This window comes from Pieris rapae, chromosome 19 (genome assembly GCF_905147795.1).
Source record: "Pieris rapae chromosome 19, ilPieRapa1.1, whole genome shotgun sequence".
NCBI lineage: Eukaryota > Metazoa > Arthropoda > Insecta > Lepidoptera > Pieridae > Pieris > Pieris rapae.
Window position 1 is genome coordinate 1,797,662 of NC_059527.1, and position 13,936 is coordinate 1,811,597.

Consider the following 13,936-nt stretch of genomic DNA (forward strand, 5'->3'; position numbering starts at 1 on the left):
TACAAATCCTATTAATGCCAACGTCCCTAGTCGTTTATCATGAAAAAATCTTGTGTAATTTCATATATATCATTGAATTATTTTGACATTGAATTTACTGTCTTATGTGCATATGGATAAAAGATGGGCACTAGAAAATAACGAATAGACCTGCTGGAAAAGATGTATAGGACGACAAAAGAATAGATGGACAGATTGATAACAGATGACATAGAAGTAGCAAAGAGAAATGGAGAAATATGGAGAAGGCTTTTACCCAAACACACAAACCTAGACCACTTAAAAAAATAAAAAAAACTTAAATTCTGTTAAAACTGATTCTAACTTAACTAATACTAATATTAAGGAATGTATACTATCCAATTGTTGTATGGATTATTAAAGCTTTAATAATAATAATTATGTGCAGATGGTCGGGTTGTATACCAGTACTATTCCAATCCAATAATGCAGTAACCTTCTCAATATTGATTACAGTACCAACTCTTAGATTCAAGGAAATATATCAAAATAGTATAAAATCAATTACGGCCGTATAATTGGTAGGTATAGATGGATTAAACCGATATACGCAATGTAAAGCTAGATATCTCCCGCAAATGTAAACCCAGCGAGGGAATGTAAACAAATTTGACGTGTATAATTATCATCGCCTCAATATGTTAGCGTTTTAAATAAAGTATAAACTGTGTGCATTCACATGTGACGCACAAAGAGATGCGCGTGCACATGTGCGCATAAATCTGCTCTGGACCCGACAGCCGATATATTTTAATTATTTTAGTAGCTTTTGTTCAGAGATTACTTTAGTAATGTGATTCTTATTTACCTACCAATTTTGTCAGTGTTAGATCGCAAAACGTTCCTTACAAATATAGGAATATTACAAATGGCACACATTTAAACAGCAGAAGGCTGATGTTACAGGGTCGTTAGGATGTAGAAATGTCTGTCTAATGCGCAAGATTTCATACGGGTAATGGCGAGTTAAGTGTTTAAAATGTGCTGAACAAAGCTTATAAACAAACATATCTTTCATCTATTTAACGAAGTGAAATATCTCAATCGGCAGATCGTAACTTCAGTCAAACGTTCGCACATTCATAGGTACTATAAACATTAAATTACGAGTCTATCTTCGCGACTCATCGCCGAGCGGAATGCAAACCATTAACATACCTGCGTCCGCGCATTGGGAATGTGACATGAACTATTTTAGTCACCTTTCACAATTTATTCGAATGCCTGTTTATTTACGCGAATCGGTGGCTACGCTTTAGGTTCATGCTTTACTTGTGACTTGAGTACAAAATGTGCAGAACTACATAATATGTACGATTTATTAATTGCAAATTTTCTTCTTTTTCACTTTTAAATGATGGATTTTCATTCAATTCAATAGAAAAAGACAAAGTCACGATAATTTCAGATAGATCAGTACAAGTAAAGATTTAAAGGATTTTTTAATATAAAATTACCTGCGAAGTGACAAAAGTCAAATTCTAATTATTAAATGTATATACTTTAGAAATAAAGTATAAACCTAATGTAACATCCTAAATGAAAGGGCGATCATACTGCTAAAACCAACCAATCGACAGCCTGAACATTAACGAACAAAGGCAGACCTTAAAGGTAATGTATTGTAGCGCCACTATTTTTAATTTTAAATATGTGGCACTCGCAGAATTTTTTTATTATGTAAAAGCCGATATTATAAACAATACATTCTTATATTACCGTAGGATTTATAGGGCTATCTAAGTTTCATATCCAATAATTTTTGGGTATTTTAAGTATTTAATTTTAAACCCAAACTTCTTTAACTTTATTAGTTTAGTAACAAACTTTATTAGTGTCAATGAATAATTTTACTTGTTAATGCGATATATAAGTTTACAGCTGTTTCACCCAAGATAATACATTCTATAAGCTAAACGATTAAAATTATAATCGAGTTGTCGCAGCTATCAGATCAAATTACCGTCGGAACTCGGAAGTCCTTGCAACGAAAGCCAGTCACGACTTGGTGTGAATTAAAACACATTCACGATAATTGTTATTATACAAACTCAGTTACATAAAACTAGAATGTTGAAGTTCTCTCAGAAATTGAAATTATTCAAACCTAAAAGCTTCCGGGATTAAGGATATTATTGCAAATTGGAAATTGTAATGTTTTTGAAAGATTTTTATTTGTGACTTACTGCGTCGATAAGAAACGTTTATTGTCAAGGGTATAAATACAAATACATAGACACATGCTACTTGTTTGGACACGTTAGCCCCGTTTTACCTAACTCTCACAAGATCATTTTCTGGCGCGATCGCAGAGCAGGTGGGTACGCAAACGCATCAAAAATAAGAGTATTGGAGTTTACTCCTTAAGAATCGATTTTCATATATAAGGCGCCCGGTATGAGAATAATATGACAGGTAAAATCTACTGATGAATGACCTCGTTACTTTTTCGATGCGTTGCGGTGCGGCGGTCTAATTTGGTTGGATTATTTTAAAAAATAAATGATAATAATTTATTCCTAATGAAATATTTGTGCACATCTGAAATTGACCATTGTGAAAAGTTTAATGTAAAATATTTCGCCGATTAGTTATAATAAATGTATATAAAATGAATAAATATATATTTATATATGTATATTATTTTCATTAATTTGTTAATTTACCCTTTCATATGGTATTAATCTTATTTTCAGTTGGATAAACTCTTTTTGCGTATGTTTAGAGTTTAGACAATCGTACTTAAATAGTAAACTCCAGTCGTGCGTCGGAGCTGACACACCCAATTTTTTCCCTACAACTTTTTTTTTACGAATTTTTTCCCAAAAATTTTTTTTTTTACTATTTTGTTGCACAGGCGCTAATAAAACATATAAGTGGGCGACCGGTAGATAGTACTGGTGATCCCAGAGCTGGTCCTATTCTCGCTCACGAATAAGTATCGCAATTAACGTATAATTTCAACATCAGAATAGATAACATTAAAATATTACCCATATCGAATTTGGATTAAAAAAAATTTTATAAGCTTCCTGATGTATACAAAAACACATTATGTTAGATATCCTCAAAAGCCATTTATAGACGAACATGTCATGCGAAAAATTTAAGTTATTTAAGGCCATCCTTATAAGTACACGGAAATTGTTGAAAGTAATTAACACAACCTTCAAAAAGACGGAAGAAATGTCAACAACCTGTATGATGTACATAAATGATGAAAATTATCAGAACTAGAAAGATTAACAATATTAATTACTTTTGTACGTTTTCACACCGACACCAAATGGGAAAAATCGTAATATTTTTATTTTCATAGTAGTCTTAGTAGTCTTGATATTTTGTGCTCTGGCGAAACAATGATTCACTCAATATGTTATGAAATCGGCGCCAGCGATGCAACTCATTGGAAACGAAAATAAACATCTATTATGGGTTTTGTTGATATGCATTGGTTAAGTTTCAAGTGGGAATAAAACTATGCGGAAATACTGAATTAACAATTCTTATGATTTCCGACTCCAATTAATTGATATCTGTATAATTCTAGACGACGTTTATTTAAATCAAATATTAAACTGTTTTTTTTCAGACTGGATTTTTGACAATTGGACTATTTGACGATAAAAGTTCACTATGCTAGGATGATGAGAATTTATCAGTTAAGGGGTATTAAAGATGTATAAGAACACAGTTTTAAGTTAAAGCATAGCGCTCCTATAATCTTACTAGGCTTGAAAAAAATGAAACGAGACTCCAGGTTATATTAGATGTTAACCATTTGTTAAATTAATATCATCAATTTCTCTGTATATATACGAAATTAAAAAAAAATGTATTGTAACAATTAAGAAATTTCGTCCGTAGCTTATCTAAAACACAAACTTAGAATAAAAAAATACTCAGCTCAAATAAGGTTTAAAGTATGAGTGTCACCCATTTCCAATTTATTCTTTATTTCCATATACCCAACCCATCTGCGTAATTAAACAGTTATTTTACGAGTTACGAGTACGAGACAAACCAAGCAAATTTATTTAGATGTCACGTGATCTTTTGTCATTGTCGATGTGTTAGGGAAAGTTTATTATAATTTATTTAAACTTCAATTTCTTAATAACGAAATCGCGAGCGTTGTGTAAATTGTATGACTAAGTAACATTGAAAGAATATATTTTTAGTACTGCAAAAATAACTTATCTAAATGCATGTAACGTGTACTTGTTCGCCTAGTGTAGCACGCAAACACATATCCCTGAGGTAAGAAGGGATAGAACCTACGATCCCTGCTGCACCAATGGACTTTTTTTCTATTAAGACTCGATCGAACGGTGAAGGAAAATATCGCGATGAAGCCAGCTTGCTTTAGACCCAAAAATGCAACAGTCTGTGTCAGGCACAGGAGGCTGATTACCTACTTGACTATTAGATTGACCAATGATCATAAAACAGATACAGATTTGATTTATTTTATGTAACTGCTACATTGATGATTTATCATAATCACAGTTTGAAAACGCTAAATTTATATTAATTATAACACATAAATTAACGATCAGCGAGCAGGATTAACATATTTATTTAAATATTAATCAAAAGAATTTTCAATTTGTTAATCAATAGTAAATATAGATTTCTATTTGATTAGACTTTCAAATTAATAATACAAACATATTAAATACTTCCTTTGCATTCCTTTGTATATTTACAACAATACAGATCTAGACAGCAGATTGCAGGTGACATAACAAGCTCTATAATATACGCGTGTTATCATTTTAGTACCTACTTACATTATAATAATAATAATAGATCGTTTATTTGCAAAGAAAGTGGTACATTCAGATTGATTAATTTAAAAAAAAAACAGCCATGTAACAGGCATGCAAATGTCATATTAATAATCATGACGTCATTGTTAAGTTTGATAATTGTTGTCAAAACTTATGGTCTAAATACTCTTCCACTTGAACCTTGCTTTTAAAAATTTAATATAATATTAATTTAGTTGCGTTACAACAACTCATAGGTTCTTATAAGGGTTTCTTAATGCTTTATTTTCTTAAAGGCGAGGACAATTTCTGTCTCCACGCGATAGAAAGAATAATAATAGTCTTTGAACACACCATAGTCTTTGTACGTTCATAAGTGTACATTATGTTACCAACATGAATAAATGATTTTTAATTTGATTTGACGCCACTTAAATGTTAAGAATTGCACGCTAATTTTGCACACACACACATTGATACATTGTGAAAACCATTCCGAGAATCCTGCTGAATAAACGAAAGATGACCGACATCAATTAACCACTCACATTTATCAACGTGTCTCGAATATTCAGTTATTTTAACAAAACGGATGCGCGGGAGTCGCATTGGGAATGTGGGTCGAGGCGTGGTATGCTGCATTTTATGTAGACTAGCTGCTTCCTGTGTCTGCGCTTAACTATGTCTGACAGGTTTAATACAAATAAACTATCCTCAATTGTGGCTGAAATATTCAAATTTTCACCGTTGAGTGGAATTTCTGCTGTATATTTTTTCTTGTTATTTATATTTAATAGTTTATGATTAAATCTGTCATGAATTATATATCTTTTAGAGCTTTGAAATAAAAATAACTCAAGGTAAGATTTTCTCGCGTATTCGTGTTTCATTATTAGAAAAATCTAATAATAAATAAAAGTAAACGGTTTATTGCTCGAAGCACAGCGTATGATGGTATAAACTATAAACAGAACCATTTGATTGAGATTAATAATAATTCATTTTGGAATAGCACTTCTTCAAAGGACATAAACGCAAATTTATTTCATTAAAAGGCTCGTTCATAACACAGAGATTATTGACTCTGCATACGCATAGTTTTATAAAAATTCATTGAGATTTTTACGTAAAAGCAACGTGTCATTACGTTAAATATAAGAGATACAATTATAAACCAAGAATTTGGTTGTAAGATTTATATAGACACATGCTTTATTGGGTCCACAGATTATAGATCAAAGGCCAGGAAAAGCATAGAGCGATATCCGGTTACTATTAAAAATAATATTTAAATACGGATTTGAATACATCTTTGTTCTTTTCGACAGGAAATTGGAATTAATGATGTCTATTTATGGCCATAATTTAAATGATACAACATGACATCTACTAATTAGAAATATATATTTTTTACTTTGAAGATAATTCTAATGAAACGTCTTGTGTATTGTGTGTTGTAGTTTAATAATAATATATATATTATGTATGTATATATAATAATAATTATATATTACTATAATTCTGTTCAGCACATGAGCATGGCATGAGGCTCATCTGATGTTACGTGATAGTGCCCATGGACACTCACTTTGCCAAAAGGCCGCAGGTGCATTGCCTTTTGAGAATCGGTACGCTCTTTTCTTGAAGGACCTTAATTCGATTGATTATGAAATACTTCAGTGGGTAGCTGGTTCCGCATAGTGGTGTTGCGCGGCAGAAACTGGTTTAAGAAAGTAGACTCAGATTAAGAAGACGAAAAAGACTTAGTGTACGCACTATATGTGTGTCCGTTGCGCATTGTAGCCTGGTTAAGTATACTTTTTCCAGACGCTCAGATTTTACTGGGCGCTTCACAGAACAACCTCACTGCTGCGAGGGTTTCTGCTCGTTTGGAAGCCACAGCCACGCATTCTAGGACTACGTGGATGACAAAGATATGTTGACTTGACAGTGGCCTGTAATTGTCTGAGCTTAGAAGACGCTTTTTACTTTCGGCCCCATTCTTATTTCGTTTCTGCACACCCTACGGATTTGCACTTTTGCCAAATACCAGGAAAAATGACGTAATTCATGTTATTTACTGACCACAATGTTATTCACAAATAAAGAATAAATTAACTGTAGCGAATCATAATCTATGGCCAAGGTTAATCTTGTGGTTATAAAAACGTCATTTATTATAATTGAGATTAAACTATGAATGTGTGATCTTTGTTTTACCTTAAACGATGATTGTGCCATAAATTTTCCATAAAAGATGTGAAGAAACAAAACAGTTGTTTTTATAGACAACTAGGTGATAAGCCTTAAATACCACAAATTAGTGGCGCTGCAATCTTTTTTGAGATCTGGGCCTCAGATTTCTAATCTGTTTCATGATCATTTGTCAATGTTTGAAGTCGCAATCTTATTTTGGAAGAGGTAAATACCACAAACATCTTATCACAAGACGGCAGAACTTCTGATATATTGACCGTTCTCACAAGATATATTTTAACAGTCGCCGATAACTTATCAGTTACGATGTCAATGGTTCAGATTACTGGACAGATTCCAGGCTAAGACCATCACCAAGTATGGTGCGGCGCTACCTTTCATGTATGGTAATATTAAATCGTGCCAACTTGTATGTAAATATACTTTCTTGTATATGTTGGAAATAAACTGTTATAAGTTTTCTTGATAACTAAAACCTTTCTATGATTAATTCTTTCATTCCACTTACAATCAATATAGAACGTAAAGTATGATGCGATTTCTAGAAAAACTTATTTCATATCATAAAGAAGTAATAAATATCTTCAATCGGGTGAAGCCGTATATACAAACAACAAAAATCATTTATTCATATAGGTAACATAATGTAGACTTATGAACATCAAAAAAAGAAAAGAAATATAAATGATTCCAATTTACCATTTACTGCCAGTTCACAAATCAAGGGCGTAGAACGGAAGAGAAGAACTGGCAATAAGCTCGCCGCCACTCTTTTTATCGGATATATACAGAATAATTTATCTTAATAAATAATAAATCAATTGACAAATAGTGTGTACCAGGCTAGAGTACTTTAGATTGGCTTTTTAAATTTCAGTACTTTGTGATAATCAGTTATCTATAGAAATATTTATTTACAAATATTGGCCTTAATTAGTCGGTTAAGTAGAAGTCGATACGTGCTATCAATATCCGGATGAAGCCTGCATTTATCTGCATCTCATCTTGACGTGCGATTTCACCGTTTTCTAGCAGTTATAATAGGTCTTTACCTATTATAACGTCTCTGTATCGTTCAAATAATAGAAATGTTATCAAAAAACTCTTTAACTAATGTGTTCCATTTAAATTTGTTCCTTTTTTGTGGACTTAATACACTTATACTAACCTTTGAGCAGAGAGTTTATGCATAATATATATATTGATTTTTCCGAGTTTTAATCGATAACATTAATATTAGTACGATAGTGATGTCAAATTAATGGACTATCTATAAGAAAAAAACTTAGATTATTTCGCTGTTTCGAATTTAAATGAAAGCTTAGTCGTGAAAGCTCTTAACACAAACTTCAACAAACTTCGTTTTCAAATAGCACTGTTAAATAGATAAGCATATTTAACAGTGCTATTTGAAAACGAAACAGTCCAAAAAATATAAAAAAATCACTTAAACGTAAAATTGTAAATTCCGTTAAATAACTAACTCGCAGTAAGACTGTCAAATATTGGGACAGAACATCACAATTAAGCGCATTTTACATTACTAAAAGATAGCTTTTTAGTGCAACAAATGTACCATATTTTACTCAGTCATTGTGGCAAATGAGATATTTATACTTTTAACTTCAGACTTATTGGAGCAGATTGCAATAATCACTAATTACCTCGTTTTGTAAACGTCGATTTATTATGACGTAATTTATAAAAATGTGAATTCTGAGTTTACACGACTCATGTAAACGACGTTTAAACTTTAATCACCTACTTGCCTTTTAGAAATGATCACAGAATAGATACGGAAATTTGAATTTTGGTATGTACCATACATACCAATAGATAAATTTAATTTCAGTATGCTTAGGGGACTACATAGATATTTTAGAAATATGTATGTCCATTAAATAGGATGTGAAAAAATAAAGGCTTATTATTATTATTATCCATTCATTCCATTAAGGCAGTTAGATTTTAGGACTAGCAGATTAATCACTCTCATCCTAAAATCATAGGTTCCGGGCAATGTACATTTCTTTTTATGTGCGCATTAAGACCCATTCGTAAGGTGATAGAAACCACCATACCTTTCACACTAAAAGTCGACAGTATGTTTCAGGCACAGAAAGTAATTTATTTCGCAGGTAAAGACCATCATGAAACATTAACTTTAATAAGAAATTCGTTAGTACAATATTTAATGTTTAATATATTGAACAACATAATAATTCTATTTCGCGTCCTTTTATTATATTTCCTGTTAAATAATTCAAGCCATCTGCGATCACTGCATTACCGATAGAAATGGTGCAATGCAGTTTCCGAGCGGTGGGCGTCCGTTATGCAATACTGAACCTATAGTTATTTCTTTAATATAAATGATATATATATATATACTATTGACATATCAATAAACATACTACCATTGTGGCTTAGGTTTTCGGTGAAGTTTAAATTCAGGCTCTAAAACAGAAAAATACTAAAAAGTGTCTTGCTTCGGCGGAACTTTAACTAAACTAGAATTTAGATACAAAATTATATATAGATAAATGAAAATATGTGTTAGGTACTTATTTAAAAATAATAATTTTCTTTATAAATAACGTTATAATAGAAATATAGACACATAGAAAACTTAACGAGAATTTAAGTTGAAAATCCCTGATATCAGTAAAACTCCAATTTGCCAAAGTACCGAACATGTTTGATCATTAAACATGCAAGCTTATGTAAGAGCCTGCATTACATTAGCCTGAATATTAAAAGGTCTATAAGCGATTACTTTGCTTCTTTTATTGTTGCTTATTCACATAAAGATGAGCATGAGGTAGATCATATAATGGCTAGGTCCAGCTGGCAAACGAAAAGTAGGGCTCGAAAGAAAGGGGATGTTGTAACGACATGCCACATTATTGTTAAACTTCTTTATATATAAATACTTGTCTTTTATATTATATTATATTCCACTAACGTTGTTTTTAAATGGTTTGAAATATCAATAAAGCCTACAGTAACACTGTTAAAAGGGAAGCTTCATTAGTATTATGTTCAATTAAATTATTTTAAAAAGACAAGATTGTTATTTTTGGTATTTCGTAGAGTGTATATATATCGTTGCTGATACTGCTAAAGTATTAATGCTAGAGATAAAAACTTTAAATCTATTTTGTCAAAGTCAAATAATTTTAAAGGCAAGTTAAAACTATTTAAAAAACTCTACTTGCCCCTTCCACTAGGTAGGTTGTATCGATAACAATGGGCAAGAAACTTCATACTGACCCTTTAAAAATAGTTTTTTACAATATTTGTATATATTGATTTGATAAATATGTTCTAATAACATTATCAATTTGAAATCGAATCAATTGAGACTAGTTCAGTCAACTATTTTCTAATAAGCACTTAAATAGATCTAGGTTCCAGGAACAATAAATTCTTCGCTTTAAAGCAGGCTGAATTAATCCTTGATAGAACGACATTCCAAGGCATTGAACGATCTGTTTATTTTAGTATCAAATAGAAGTTATTGAATGTTGTCTCGTAATCGTGTTTTGTTTAGATATTTTATTGCATTACTACTCTGATAGCAAATAGCTGAGGTATTGGCGAGCTATATTATATATGGTACATTTTTTTAAAGGTATTTTTCTATGGTTTAAGATTGGCAAAGATTGGATGAAATTGGTTATGGGCGGATGCCGCACACACGACTAATGAAGAGCTAAAGACTAGCTTTTACTGTAAGTAAAGCTTAGAAATAAAATGTTAGAATTGTGGCATATAGATTTCTCAATCTATATAGGTACCAAGATTATTAAAAAAATTAAAACACAATTCAATGTTCAAGATTCACGTATTCATTATGTATCAAACGCGTGGTTTTAAATCACGCTAAATATCGATACAATTACATATAAATAATTGTATAAAGTACAAGTTAAAAATATTGAAAATACTCTAGTTACTCCTTCCAATTGGTAGTTTATATAGAGAAGAACGGGAAAGACACTTCACTCACTGTAAATGACTCGTAAAGAAGAATTAAATCTACCAACAATACAAATTATATTTACGACGCGTCAACTTTGTTCAAATGCATTTCCAAAGAATACGCTATGTGTGGCCCATTTCGTGGTTTTTCCAGCGTATTTTACAGTCAGCTTTTTCGCTACAGTAACAGATTTATGTATGTTTACGAACTCTAAGATATCTGTGGTACACCGCATACCATAAATATTTTATGGAAATTTTTACATTTTAGTCTATAAATAGTCTGTTTAATAGTTTGGTTATCTAACTAGAAAATTATATTCAACATTTATTCGTTATTGTTAAATTAGAAGCATTTATTAAATATTTCTTTTTTGACGTTCATAAGTGTTCATTGTTACCTACATAAATAAATGATTTTTGAATTTGAAATTCATAGTTAAGGACTAAACTCGATACAATAATTAATAAATAATATGTCTTGGAATTAATAATCAATTGTTTCGTCGGGATCGAACTCACTGTTTATACACCAAATGATTTTCCAGTACGACAAAGCCAGTTCAAAAGATTGTATAAAATCTTCAATAGCTTTATTTAATTGTACATTGTTTGGTCTGTCACTGCTTGACATCGTGCTCTCAATTTTAAGATGTCCGCGCAATTCTCAAGAGCTTGGTTACAATTTAAATGTGTTTGTTTACACGGCTTGCAACTTTCTTGGGAATGTCGAACTATTTACTTTGCTGTCTAGGCAGACTCTTTGCATATCAATTTCTGTCAGTTTTGTTTACATAACATTACTTGTACTGTACTGGTAATGATATCGACGAGTCATTTTTGTGTAAGCTTTTGAGTTATGTCATAATGCTTTGGTTTGCTTAAGGTTGCGAATAGATGGCGCTGACACGGGTTCTTTTCAAAAGTCTTATATTCATGCTAAACAGTCATCAAGATGGCACAGCTCGCCCACATCGTCACGAAAAAGCGACCCCGTGAAGTTAGCTATAGTCAAAATTTTAGTGTTTTGGTGATATTTAAATAAACTTTATTTAACTAGATAATGCGTTATCATAAAACATTCAATGTATTAAACACTTTTTCCTATACTTACTTTTTTTTACAAACAGAATACAATTTTGATAACATTTTTATCTTGTTTCGCCAAAGAAGTGTACATAAGTACATAAAAGAGTGGCTGTCTGGAAGAAATCGCTCTAAAGCGATAAGGCCGCCAGTTGCTTTTCATTAAATTATGTTTAATATACAGTGTAAATTCTTTATAACGTTATCCTTTATAACGATAAACTCCCTATAACGTTGGAGTGAGCCCAAGTTGGTTGGTTTGCGTTTAAACTCACATATTGAAACACTCTTTATAGCGATACGCCATTCTCTATTACGAAGAAATGTGTTCATATTTGTAGACAGTAAATATTTATTATCGGTATTATTGTTTATGTTATGTTATCAGGTAACAAAAGACTTTGAAGCTCCGAAACATCCTAGCTTTTGTATACAATACAAAACAAGTACTAGCATAGCAAAAAACGTCAGACGTAATTATCAGACTATACGTGTAAACAATAATTTATATGTATGAGCATTTATTATCTAAGACATACATACAATTAAAAATTCTTGTATTAAAATTCTTATTAACTTGGTTTTTTATGTTCACTCAATATAATGATAACTCTCTATAACGACAAAAAATGCTCAATCCCTCGAGTTTCGTTATAAAGAGTTTACACTGTATTTTTTTTACCTTTTATGTAATGCAACGAAGTGTTAATAAATAAAGGTTTTTTTTTTATGTATACAATAGCACGCAATATAATCCAGGACCTGGATGACCGAGCTTTGCTCGGTTTTTTTTAAATTTTATAAATCGTGTTGTGAGTGTGATAGAACACGAATAAAATGAAATTTTCTAGAAATGAAACCCCCGAAACCTCCCGTATACTAAATTTCATGAAAATCGTTGGAGCCGAATCCGAGATTCCAATTACATATATATATACAAGAATTGCTCGTTTAAAGATATAAGGTTAATAACGTAATGTGTCTGTAGGTTTACTTAAATACTTGGTATTCATAAATGGTTTTTGTAAGTAAAGGAGAAAACAAATTGCGATATAACGAAATTGAAATCCGCTCGTCTAAGCGATCATTTTCTCATTGAAAGTGTTGACAGGAAAGCCTCTTCACTTTCCATACTGTCACTGTCACTGTCAGTAATGACATGTCATTAATAGTTAACAGCCGATCAACGAGAGCAAGAGTTATCAAGTTGGTTGCAACTTAGTTTACAATAATTTAAATTGAAACGATGATATTATAGTTCGCGATTGTATAGACATTAATTCATTTTAAAATACCAGTTAGGTACTTCAAAACACGTACTGTACCGTAAATTACCTAAATCGTGCGATACTTGAAGAATTCGCAATATATATTTTATCAGATTCTAATATTTATGAAACTATATCTTAACGCAAATTGCTAAAATCTATATATCTATAATAATAGCAGGTTTAAATAAGCTGGTCAGAAAAATCAATTCCGGCGTTTCTTTCAAAGGGCGCGTTCTTGAAAAAATTTTTTTGTATATGGCGTTATAAACGATATAATAGTGGTACTATAGTATAAAATAGTGGTAGTAGTATAAGGATTACTTAAATTTTATGTAGTTGTTGTTCATTGTCTATAAGTCAAGATTAATATATTATATATATAGACAATCTCCGACGGATTGAAGGCCTCCGTCTAATCCTTCCACTTGTCTCTTACCCAGGCTTCCAATAGAATACTACTTTTCACGCTTCCTAGAATTCTTTCTCACTCTCTCACTAGAGACCTAGAATTAGTCTTTAATTTCATCTTCAGACGTTTCGTCGTCCTCTATAAATATAAGATATGAAATGATAATGGAATTTAAA

General features: G+C 31.4%; 1 protein-coding gene across 1 annotated transcript in view; it reads right to left on the reverse strand.

The window, feature by feature from the left end:
* The window catches only part of LOC110993509 (uncharacterized protein DDB_G0287625), a 158,228-nt gene that overhangs the window by 3,644 nt on the left and 140,648 nt on the right, over positions 1-13,936 (reverse strand). The gene's annotated exons all lie outside the window — the stretch shown is intronic.